The sequence below is a fragment of the Malus domestica genome, chromosome 17, assembly GCF_042453785.1.
Source record: "Malus domestica chromosome 17, GDT2T_hap1".
Classification (NCBI taxonomy): domain Eukaryota; kingdom Viridiplantae; phylum Streptophyta; class Magnoliopsida; order Rosales; family Rosaceae; genus Malus; species Malus domestica.
Genome location: NC_091677.1, coordinates 12368694 through 12382139, shown reverse-complemented (window position 1 = coordinate 12382139; position 13446 = coordinate 12368694). Strand labels below are relative to the sequence as shown.

At 41.4% G+C, this 13446-nt stretch overlaps 1 pseudogene; it reads right to left on the bottom strand.

Annotated features, from left to right (window-relative positions):
- Positions 1-5667: 5667 nt before the first annotated feature.
- On the bottom strand, positions 5668-13153 carry LOC103405158 (3-hydroxyisobutyryl-CoA hydrolase-like protein 5; annotated as a pseudogene).
- Positions 13154-13446: the final 293 nt, after the last annotated feature.

Sequence of the window (13446 nt, the reverse complement as noted above, 5' to 3'; positions counted from 1 at the left end):
TCGAAATATCTCTATATAAAGAGGCGTTTGAGAGAAGGGAAACATGAGTTAATCTCTCGTTTGAAAACTCAAATTTAAAATCTAGAAACAATAATTCAAAATCTAAGATGATTGTATCTTATTGGGATAAGTTCATCTCTCGTTTGAAAACTCAAATTTAAGGATAAAGGATACTGCTCTAATTTTTCCTTAAACCTGAAATGGGTCCGGAATTAGTAACAAACCCGCTACCTGGGATAGGATCAAAAGAAGCAGGTTCGTCTGAGGGTCTCTAATCCTTACGATCCATCCCCTCATACCGCTTATATCTACCAGGCTCAATCCCCATATGATGATCGTACACGTCAGGATCAGCTACAAATCAATATTTCAGACATTACTGGCTTTGCACCCAACCAAATCTGAAGCTGAAGGCCATTTCCTTGTGTATCTGTTGCATGCTCATCTCGCTAAATCTGTGATGTCTTCCTCATATCCATGAAGTCTAGCTTTGCACTTTGACCTGCTGATGATTATGGATGAAGGATTTCAACCTGGTAGCTAGTTCCTTTTAGGATACGTTACTGCTTTCATTTAAGATGATTGTATTTTATTGGGATAAGTTAATCTCTTGTTTGGAAACCCAAATTTAAGGATAAAGGATACTGCTCTCATTTAATTAAAACTGAAAATCGAAAGGAACGGCTAAGAAGGGTTGGGCAATGGAAGGGTGATGGCCCAACTTGCGAACGAAAATTACGTTAAGATACAAGCAGATATACTAAGTAAAAGTGCGATGATGTAAATACAAACACAAATGAGGCGTTAGCCCATGAAAACAGATCATGAAATTGCATGAGCTTCTGGGCACCAAAATGAGGGCTGGACTGAAAGCCTCCAAAACCTAAACCTGAAATGGGTTCGAAATTAGTAACAAACCTGCTGCCTGGGATAAGATCAGAAGAAGAAGGTTCGTCTGAGGGTTTCTGATCCTTAGGATCCATCCCCTTATGCCGCTTATATCCACCAGGCTCAATCCTTATATGATGATCGTACACATCAAGATCAGCTACAATTCGATGTTCCAGACATTATTGGCTTTGCACCCAACCAAATATGAAGCTGAAGGCCATCTCCTTACATATCTACTGAATGTTCATCTCGCTAAATTTATGATGTCTTCCTCATATCCGTGAAGTCTAGCTTGGCACTCTGACCTGCTACTGATTAAGGTTGAGGGATTTTAACTTGGCAGCTAGTTCCTTTTGGGATAAGTTACAACTCTCATTTAAGATAATTGTCTCTTATTGGGATAAGTTAATCTCTTATTTGAAAACTTAAATTTAAGGATAAATGATACTGCTCTCATTTAATTAAAACTGAAAACTAAAAGGAACGGCTAGGAAGGATTGGGTAATGGAAGGGCGAAGGCCCAACTTGCGAACGAAAATTACGTTAAGATACAAGCAGATATAATAAGTAAAAGTGCGATGACGTAAATACAAACACAAATGGGGTTTTAGCCCATGAGAACAGATCATGCGATTGCATGAGCTACTGAGCACCAAAACAAGGGCCGGACTGAAAGCCTCCAAAGCATAAACCCGAAATGGGTTCGGAATTAGTAACAAACCCGCTTCCTGGGATAAGATCAGAAGAAGCAGGTTCGTCAAAGGGTCTCCGATCCTTAGGATCCATCCATTTGTACCGCTTATATCCACCAAGCTCAATCCCTATATGATGATCGATCAATTATAAATCAATGTTCCAGACATTGCTGGCTTTGCACCCAACCAAATCTGAAGCTGAATGCCATCTCCTTGCATATCTATTGCATGTTCATCTCGCACTCAATGGTCCTCGATTGCTTAACCTCGGCCAACTCTTCTTTCGTGTGGCGTACTTCAGACGTCGTAGCATTGTGAGCTCCTTTCAAATCTGTGATTTCTTCCTCATATTTGTGAAGTCTAGTTTGGCACTCTGACCTGCTACTGATTAAGGCTGAGGGATTCCAACCTGGTAGCTAGTTCCTTTTGGAGTAGGGCCATCTGAAAACAACCGTAGGGTTAAAGCTTACACAAATGATAAGATATGCAGAGAATGAGGGAATACCTTCATAAGATAATGGATTCATAGGAGTCGAGATCATCATTGAGCATTGCCTCAAAGCGACCGTCGTTATTAGGATGAGTTAAGCCTCTTGCCACAACAGTAGCAGCGCTTGCATTGCCTCATAGATTATCGCCAAGGGTGATGAAACTCCCATCTCTTTTTGTGAATTCAGGTCTCCAAGCTTAAGATGAATTATTGGAACTATTGCCACTAATCAAGCCAAAGGGGGAGGAACCGACTGCAATTGCATGGGTTTAAGAGTTGTGCCAAAGATAGTTGGCAAACCACGTTAACACTTTTTGGGCCTAGTCACCAAATGACGTTTATCCAACTTGCCTACAATTATGGGCACTAGAAAATCAAGATGAGGTGATGCAACACAGCGGGGCGGGGGAAAGTCAGAAGGTGGTGAAGCCATAGTAGGAGAATAATTCGAGTCGAAGTCCGTGTCCGTTTGCCTTGTCTCTTTGTTTTCTTCTTTTTTGTCTCTTTCTTCTGAGCCCTCAATTTGGGAATTGATCACAAGTACAGGAGAGTCTACGTTGAACTGAAGCTCAATATCAAGAACGAAGATAGATCTAAGTAAGGGGTTTGGGGGTAACAACCGGTCGACCAAACAATATGGGAAGTAAATGATAGACTTGTGGAGATAGGTGATTTGGGTAAGAGTGTTAGTAACTTCTCTAGAGCTTCATATCTTCCTCGTTACAAACCTCTTTAGCCAACATTTTTTACCTTTGAAGATTATCTGTTTTGGACCATCCGATAAAGCTACGAAAGAAGCTTGTGGTAAGTTATGTTTACATATTTATGGAAAAGCTGATAGCAAAAGTAAATTTATATACCAGGTTTAGGACCAAAAGTAGAAGGAATAGATAGTTGAGACAACTTGGGAGCCTTCCAATTCCTGGAAATCAAAAGAGGGCGGTTCTTCCAATCTTTGGCTCTTGAGGGATCCAGTGACAAGAATTTCTTACGATATCTAGGTTTAAAATTAAAGAAACTAGTGTCACCCTTAATGGTAATCCAGTCGAAGAGATAGAGGAAATCTCTAAAACCTAAGGATACCCCTAACTTCAGGCCCAATGCCGGGAAGGTTGACATAACCAAGTGAGAGTTTAGGTTTAGTTACATAGGGTGAGTATTTGTGAAGAATAAGATGAGATGAATCATGGGATTGAACGGGAAACTAATGGCCCCTAAGTGGTCTGTAGACAAAACAGTAGAGGCTGGGATACCGGAACTCGAATACATGTCGGCTCCAACAAGAAGTGGGCTGAGGTGCACGTCATCTCGAAAGTAACGTTGGTCCCGAGCCTTGACGATTTCAAAGTGTGGTGGAGTACCACCATATTTAGACCAATGTGTACGTCTCGACATGCGGAACAAGATGGGAGACTTGCTAACCAAAATTGATTTGAGGAGATAAAAAGAGGAATTTGGACTCGTAAATGTAAGTGGAATGTTTGAAATATTCCCACAGGAGGAGTTTGAAATGGAAAAATTACTTGTAAGCCAAGAGGCCACTTTGAAACGAGAAATCACACGCTTGGTGAAGAACTGAGCGAAGGAAGTGAAGAAAAGCGGGGAAAGGAGAAACTTAATTTATAAAAAGAGAGTGCATGAGGAGTTTGGACGTAAATCTTTATCCCTATGGAGGATGGATGAAACTCTGATTAAGGGGACGGGGGCTGTAGACATCCTGATGGAGTGGACAAGACATGTAAGGAAAATATTCTTTTCTCATGTGTATTTCAGTGTGTAGTCACAATCTAGGTGACGAGAGACGACGATTTGACAAGAGCGAAAGAAGAGAGCTTATTCTGGAGCACATGTTCAAAGGTGGAAAAGCGTACATGATGACAGAATTTAACTGGGCATGAAATTCTGAAACACGTTGAACCCAAGGTAATGACACATAAATATGTATATATGTGTGTGCATAGAGATATATATAAATATATGAAAAGTGTTTGCAGAGATTCACATGTCAGTACGCAGAGATATCCACATATATGTTGTGTGTGTATGTGTGTGTGTGTGAGTATAAAAAGAAAAAAATAGAAAGGCAGGTGTGTCAATGTCGGTAAGAATGTGCATATATATATATATATAAACCTAAACCAACATAGGTGCAAGTATGCAGTCTAGACGTACAGAGTAGGAACTAGGTGTGCAGAGATAACTTTGTCAGTCCACTTTCGTAAGTTATGCAAAGGTGTCAGTCAACTTTTGTAAACCATGTGAATGTGTCAGCCCACTTTCGTAAATTATGCGTCAGTTCACCATGTTCGTAAACTGTGTGAAAGTGTTTCACATTCGTAAGTTCCACATTCGTAAATTATGCGAAGGTGTTCTAAGTTCATAAATTATGATGTGATGTTTGTAAATTATGCGAAGGAGTCAGTTGACTTTCGCAGGTTACGAAAAGAGTCAGTCCACTTTCGTAAGTCATGCGAAGATAGTCCACATTCGTAAAGTTACGGAAAGAGTCAGTTCACTTTCGTAAGTCATGTGAAGAGTCAGTCCACTTTCGTAAGTCATGCGAATATAGTCCACGTTCGTAAAGTTACGGAAAGAGTCAGTCCACTTTCATAAGTCATGCGAAGATAGTCCACATTCGTAAACTATGCGAAGGTGTTCCAAGTTTGTAAATTAAGCTGTGATGTCTATAAATTATACGAAGGAGTCAGCTAACTATTGCAAGTTACGCAACAACCAACTTTCGTGAATTATGATTTAGGTGTCAGTTTACACTCATAAATTATGCTAAGATGATAGTTCCCAAATTTTGCGAAGATGTCAGAGCATTCGAGAGTTAGGCAAAGGCTGTAGTAAATTAGGCCTTAGAAAAAGTGGCTTCCACTAATTGGGCTTTAGAAATAAGTGCTTGAAGTTTTAGCCTGGCTTAAAGAAAATAGTTCCAAGGCCTCATGCGATCGAAAAACTCAGTTTTTCCCTATTTTGCATACATAAAAAAGGGAAAAAAAGGGCATTGTGGGAGGATAAAATTCGGTTTCGACTCATGGGCCAATACCAATCATCCAAAGAGATGATGTTGTGCAAGATAAACTGTGAGGAAAGCCCACAAGAAATATACAGACGTAAGAGAAGGGAAACGTGTCTAGATAACTACCTCCGCTACGAAGGACCACTAAGGAAGAGGGAGAGGAAGACAAGTCGTGGTACTTTTTTCTCAAGCATGTAGTCCGTGTCTAGATAACTACCTCCACTACGGAGGACCACTAAGGAAGGGGGAGAGGAAGACAAGTCGTGGTACTTGTTTCCCAAGCATGTAGTTCGTGTCTAGATAACTACCTCCACTACGGAGGACCACTAAGGAAGAGGGAGAGGAAGACAGGTTGTGGTACTTGTTCCCCAAACATGTAGTCCTATAAATATGGAAAGGAGCCAAGGAGTAGGGTACGCAATTAGGGCCCGAGAGAAACCAGAGAATAGAAAATCAATCAACTGACTTGAGCGTCAGAGTATCTCTTTCAGGTACCCCACCCAGACAAGCTACGGAGAAAGACTATTCGGGGACACCTCTTACGAGAGATTCGGCAAACATGAGGATTGCAGTCAACAAATCTATGGAGGTATTTCTTCCCATAGGAAATTTCGCTCCAACAGAGTGAGATGGAATTTTCCGCATGGGAATGACCATAGTTACATGTTCTAGTTAGTAATATCATTATACAACAATTACCTCATAAACATCCTCAGAAATTGTGGATCTTAATATATTGATTGTGAGTCTAAATTCCTTCTTCAGAGATTCAGACAACGTTTGCTTCCTGCCTTCGCGATTCTGAAGAATAATAGGTCAAGTGGCAACTTAAACATGAAATGTATCGATCCAAGGCACAAGGAATTGTGAAGGGGTTCCATTCCCACGGATGTTCAAGTCACGAGAATACTTTTCGGGCTTCCATTAACTAGAAATGACACAAAACCATCCTACTAAGCAGTAGGACTCAAAACCCAATATGCATTATCAAACTGTAAGAAACTGTACCGATCTTAGAGTTATTCTCAATCCTGTAGGTGATGACCTCTTTAAGCCCTTAAGAACTGGACCTATCCATCCATTTCCTTCTTTGTTTGCTTCTGCTTCCTGAAAAGTAAAGACATATTTGTAGAATTTATGCCCGAGAAAATACTGGAATCTGCATTTTTCTGATGAAACGAGAAAAAGTAACTTACAAACGATTGTATAATCTCGGCCACTGTATCTTTGGAGAAGCACCCATCAATTACCGACTTCCTGAAAAAGGTAAGGAAAGCTTAATGATGTCACCTACGGAGATTTGTGTGTTGATTCCAAGGATCGAAGTGGAATTAGCAATAAACATCAGCAACTAAGATTTATTACTTGTTTAAAACACTTTCTTCATCAGGGGCTTTGACTTCCACAGAAAATTCTTCAATCGCAGCTTTGACTGCATTCTCATTTCCGGAGTTTAAGCTTATCAAACGCTTCTCTAGAACAGAGATTTTCTGATGCAAAAACACAGTTTAATAACAAATTTCAGTTTCGTATAAAAACTATTTAAGAGTTTTCTCAGCAGATCTATAACAACGCTCACAAAACAAAGACTACAATGCAGTCTTCTAGGTTGTTACGGAAAATCTTGTGAACCAATGCTTTGGTTTACGGTGGAAGAAAATTATAGTGAAGCGTGAGAAAATTACCTCAAGAGGGACAAAATGGGTTGCTAGTCCTGCTGCAACCAATTCCTTACCATTCAGCCTTGCTCCTGTTAAGGCCAAGAACTCCCCTGCATTCTCCATATAAAAACGTGATATAGCAGAATGCTTTTCACTAGTATTCACCGAATGCTAGGGTTACAAAATATATAGGAAACAGATACATTCCTGATCCTAATCTAATGCCTACAATCAAGGAAACCAAACTATAATAGGAAGCAAATAACTAATTACAGATTTACAATATTTACTATAATTAATCTTAGATATCTTCCTTAACACTCCCCCTCAAGTTGGAGTGTATGTTAATGACACCCAACTTGCTGAGCAATGTTTCAAACTGTGTGGAACCCAACGGCTTGGTGAAGATGTCTGCTGGTTGGTCATTTGTGCGTATGTATGCCGTACGAATCAGTCCTTCTTGAACCTTTTCTCTCACTAAATGACAGTCAATCTCTATATGCTTTGTCCGTTCATGAAACACCGGGTTCGAAGCAATGTATATGGCTGCTTGGTTATCACAGAACAACATGATTGGTTGTGAATGACTCACCTTTAAGTCCCTCAAAATGTTCTTTAACCATGTGATCTCACAACATGTGGCTGCCATGGAACGGTACTCGGCTTCTGCACTAGAACGGGAGACAGTGGTTTGCTTCTTTGTTTTCCAGGATATCGGTGCTTGACCAAGTTGAACACAATAGCCTGTTATCGATCTTCTTGTGTCTTTGCATCTAGCCCAGTCAGCGTCACAAAATGCCCTTAACTGTAAGGATCCCTTAGATGGCAAAAATATGCCTTGTCCTGGTGCACTCTTGATGTATTTGAGAACTTTGTGTGCTGCTTCAAGATGTGGTTGTCTAGGCTTTTCCATAAACTGACTTAACATATGCACAGCGTAAGCTAAGTCCGGCCTCGTTATAGTCAGGTAGATCAACCTACCCACAAGCCTTCTATAGGATGAAGCATCAACCAGAAGTTCTCCTTCTGCCTGTGTGAGAGAAACATTGGGCTCCACAGGAAATCGTGAAGGTTTAGCACCCAAAAATCCTGCATCATCTAATATATCCAATGCATACTTTCGTTGACATAAGGTGATGCCATTGTTAGACCGTGCAACCTCTATCCCCAAGAAATATTTAAGTTGTCCCAAGTCCTTCAATTTGAATTGTTGCGAGAGGAACTTTTTCGTTGCTTCAATTTCTTGCAGATTATTTCCTGCCAAAATTACATCATCAACATATACCAACAAAGCAATGAAGTTACCGTGCTGACTTCGGACGAACAAAGAATAATCAGACCACGATTGATGAAATCCAGCAGCCTTGAGAGCATTGGAAAGTTTAATGAACCATTGTCTGGAGGCTTGCTTTAAACCATATAAGGATTTGTGTAGCTTGCATACACGAGTCTCCCCCTTTCGACCGAAGCCAGGAGGTAAGTGCATGTACACTTCCTCATCAAGATCACCATGCAAGAAGGCGTTGTTGACATCGAGTTGGTGCAAATGCCACTGACGCACAGCCGCAACACTAAGGAGCACACGGACAGTGGTTAACTTGGCAACCGGAGCAAAAGTTTCACGGTAGTCAACCCCTTCGATTTGGCTATAGCCCTTGGCAACCAACCTGGCTTTGTAACGCTCGATGGTCCCATCAGGTTTAAGCTTAACCTTGTACACCCATTTGCACCCAATCGCCCTTTTGCGAGGAGGAAGATGAACGAGAGACCAAGTATGGTTGGCCTGAAGAGCAGCAATTTCGTGTTGCATGGCGTCACGCCATTGTGGATGTTGGACAGCCTGCAGGTAAGTGGTAGGCTCTCGGATGGTGGTAACGTTAGTGATAAAATGTTTATGCATGGGAGAAAGGCGATTGTAAGATAGGTAATGAGATAAAGGGTGAGCTGTACCTGAGACCTGAACCAGATTCGAGGAAGGAGCAAGTCGGGACGGGAGAGAGGTCTCGACGTGGAAATCCTGCAAGAAAGAGGAGGGTTTTGTAGGACGTGTGCCACGACGAGGTGGCGGTGGTGCAGTGGGGAAGTGAGCAGCGGGGGGGGAAGGTGGAGGTGAGGAGGATGGTGCAGGTGAGGGAGGCGAGGGGGTTTCAACAGGTGGAGAAGAGCCTATGTCAGGAGAAGGTTCTATGGGAGGTGGAGGGAAGAGGGGAGGTGATGTATCAAAAGATGGCGAGTAAGGTTCTATGGGAGGCGGAGTGGGAGTGGTAGAAGAAGCAGCGGAAGTAGGAGGTAATTGATAGGGAAAATGATCTTCGAAAAAGGTGACATCCCGGGACACGAAAATCTGTTTAAGTGTGAGATCAAACAATCGGTAACCCTTTTGACCATGGGGGTACCCAAGAAAAATACATCGTCGTGCACGAGGATCAAATTTAGAGGGTTTTTGTGCATGGGTTGATGCAAAACATAAGCAGCCAAAAACACGTAAATGCATGTAATTTGGTGCTGTGTTAAACAACTTGTGATATGGTGTTTTCCCTTGAAGAAGAGGTGTGGGTGTACGGTTAATAAGATAGGCCGAAGTGAGAATGGCATCCCCCCAAAATTGTTTAGGCAGGTTGGCTTGAAAAAGAAGTGCTCGTGCAACATTTAACAGGTGTCTGTGTTTGCGTTTAGCAACACCATTTTGTTGTGGTGTGTTGACACAACTGGTTTGGTGTAGGATCCCTTTGAGTTCGTAAAAAGAGACAAGTTTGAACTCGGGACCATTATCACTTCGAATCACCTTAACTGTTGTGTTGAATTGATTCTCAACCATGTGTATGAATTGAACAAGGATAGCTTGTGTGTCAGATTTGTGTTTCATCAAGTAAACCCAGGTGCACCGTGTGTAATCATCTACAATGGTGAGGAAATATTTTGCGCCTGAGAGGGAAGGAACTTTATAACCACCCCAAATATCAATATGTATTAATTCAAAACATGAATGAGTAGATATAGAACTCAAGGGAAAAGACAATCTGGTTTGTTTAGCCAAGGGACAAATTAAACATTGATGAGAATCACACGTTTTATTGTGCACAAATGGAAGTAACGAAGACACTTTAGATGATGGGTGCCCAAGGCGTTGGTGCCAAAAAGAAGAGCTCATGGTGGATATGGTGTTGCAGGATCCCTTCCTTGGTGGTTCGAGATAGTAGAGTCCCTCTCGTTCAATTCCCGTCCCAATCATCTTCCTCGAACGTAGGTCCTGTATGACACAAAATTGTTTGAGAAAAATGGTGATGTAGAGGGAATCATAGGCTAATTTGCTAATAGATATCAAATTTAACCTAAACAAGGGTACACATAAAACATTGTCAAGGATAAGGTTGGGAGAGAACACCACTTGGCCGACATGGGTTACGGTAGCAAGGGAACCATTTGGTAATTCAACACTATGATTTTCAACACGTTTTGAGGACGTGAGGAACTCAGGACTGTATACGATGTGGTCTGTGGCACCACTGTCCAAAATCCAAATGGTTTGCTTTCCATTACGCATGAAGGAAAATGCTTTACCTGAAAGGTCTTCATGATTGGAAGAATTACCCACTTGATTGGCGAAAGAGGATTTGCTCTTGTTCAAAAGCTGAAGAATCTGCTTGCAGTCCTCCGGAGAAAAGGGAAAGTTGGGCATTGTGTCCTTCTTGTCACGACCCGTGACCTGGTTGCCCTTGGAAGGCCGACTTTGGTCAGTTTCAGCCGCTGCCTTTCGTTTGCGGCAAAAGTCGAAAGTGTGTCCCTTCCAACCACAAAATGTACACTTGAGATGAGCACGACAATTCTTGGTGCTATGATTGGTCTTGTTGCATTTGGAGCATCGCTGACCACCATCTTCTGTCTCAGGTTCTCGACCCACACCTTTCACTGAAAACGCGGCAGCCTCAGGTTGCATGGTGCTGCTCTTTCCGTTTGACACCTCAACTTGTTTCTCATGACGAAGAACAAGCGCATAAGCTTTGTTAACAGTTGGCAATGGATCCAGCAAGAGGGTGTTGCTACGAACCGTAGCATATGAGTCACTTAAACCCATGAGGAACTTCATTGTTTTCTGAGTCTCCACATATGATGTTATTTCATTCCTTGCTTCGCAATGGCACGTCGGGATTGAACATAAGGCATCACGTTCATCCCAAAGGCTTTTGAGTTTGGTGAAATAGGAACTCACCGTCATGTTGGTTTGCACACAATTATGAATTTCGTTTTCTATGTGAAACAGTTGAACGATATTCACATGAGAAAACCTTTCTTGCAGGTCAAGCCACATCTGCCGCGCGTCCTTGCAGTGTATGACACTTCCTGAGATGTCTTTTGACATGGAACCGAGCAACCATGTTTTCACCAGATTATTACATCGGTTCCATTGCTGTAATTCTTCAACCTGCGCATCAGTTGGCTTTGTGATTGTTCCATCGACCAGCCCTAACTTGTTTTTGACCATCAAGGCCATGGTCATGGATTGCACCCATGTGCCATAGTTGTCTTCCACGAGTGGCTGCGGAACAAGGATGGCGCCAGGCTGATCCGAGTGGTGAAGAAAAAGTGGATGGTTAGGGTTTTCCCACTTTTGATGTAAAGTCATGCCTGAAGAGGTTGACTTGTCTGGTTTGTCACCCATGGCTATGGTTGCTAGGGTTTAGATTTCTGTCGTGGTTTGCCCAGATCGATCACTCTGGTACCATATAAAAACGTGATATAGCAGAATGCTTTTCACTAGTATTCACCGAATGCTAGGGTTACAAAATATATAGGAAACAGATACATTCCTGATCCTAATCTAATGCCTACAATCAAGGAAACCAAACTATAATAGGAAGCAAATAACTAATTACAGATTTACAATATTTACTATAATTAATCTTAGATATCTTCCTTAACACTCCACATGATATCAATCAGTCTCAGAAAAATCGTGGAAACTTCTTTTCCTTTTTATCAGCATGCTTACCGAGATGCCCGGGAAGATGGAAAAGCATATATGAGAAACCACAATCAGTATGAAAGCCAATGCTAGCTTTCGGAGTGGCAAAAACCTATCACGAAATATACCACAGAAAATTTTGATTTTCACTTGCAGAAGTAAATATCAAGCCGGTGAACACCGAGGATAGAGATGTTACTCAGTTTTTTCAGTGACTACTGAGAACTTCATTGGGACCAACCATCAAAGATGCGCCTCCACACCCATTGAAATTCCGTGAACCAGAGCCACCTAATTAACACGATTTCTTCTGTGATACCTTCAACAATGACATAAACTTGGAATAAATACATTCTGGAAACAACTTCAAGGCAGGAATCCTCTGCCAAAAGAGAATATGAGCAATTTCATTTTCTAATTTCAATATACGCTGGGAACTCAAAAAGATTTTCGCAAAAGCGAGCGTTTACTTGATTTTGTGCTGTCATAAAACATTTTCAAGTCCCCGCCTGCTGAAAAAGCTCCACCTGATCCCTACACAAGAACAGCAGAGTGTGTCAAGTGGCTAAGCCTAGTACCTACATGGCTATGTTTGTATATTGGTGTTTTAAACCAAGAGCACCAATGGCGGTTCGAGATTTCAGGATCATTGGAACTAACCTTGATAATTACAAGCTCAGCATTGTCATCTTTTTCCCACTTTTCCAAGTGTTCAGCTAGCAAAGAAACCTATTGAAGTAAAAACAATTAAATTACGAACGAAAAGGAAATGATATCAAGAACTCGAATGAAACAACAAATAGACGCAAAATGGATTGAGCATACCACTTTTGAAGAGATGACATTCAACTGACGAGGCCTGTTCAAAGTGATCAACCTCACATGCTCTATTTGTTCTCCAACAACAATCTTAAACATCACTCACGCAAACACCCATCAAGTAATTCACAGGCAGTAATTTCAGCAGAAGTACAAACAACAACAACAGCAGCAAAGCCTTATCCACTAAATAGGGTCGGCTGTATGAATCTTAAAACGTCACTGCGCTCGGTTGATTCATTCAATTAGAAATGCATAAGAAGATTTACCTCATCTGTATTTACAAATTCTTGTGCCATTTCAACGAATGGTTAACTGGTGGGTTATAATCTAACAAACTGCAGAAACAAATTTATCAGAAAGAAAGGAAAAGATGGATTGTGTAATCCCAGCTAATTAGTTCCAAATGTTTATGAATAATCCTAGTATGGAAGCTGGAACAGAAACAGTTGATCAAACAACGAAGGACAACTTACGTTAACAATGGAGTTGTTGATAGCAACCCAAGTAACTGGTCTGGTAGAGAGATAAAGCAAATGTCTGTACTTGTGTTTCCACTTCCACTTATGTATGGTTTCCATCTGCCAACTACCACCTCCAACTACATCCATGGTTTTCACAACACGTGGTTTAGTTATACTTGTGTTACTGCCACCAAACCCATCGTCATTACAAGTGAGGGGACCCACAGCAAAATGGTACAATAGAAATGCGGTAGAATTTCAAGTCAGGTTTGCTTTTGGTACCTGATTTGAGTCACGAAGTAGACAAAAACATCGGTAATTCTCTTATTGAAAGTTTCGGAAGGACGTATGTCATTTGACTGTGGTGTGAGGTAGACTAATATACCTTTATCCTTTATGGGCATCATTGGAATTACCCCTATTCTTTAGAGAGTGGAA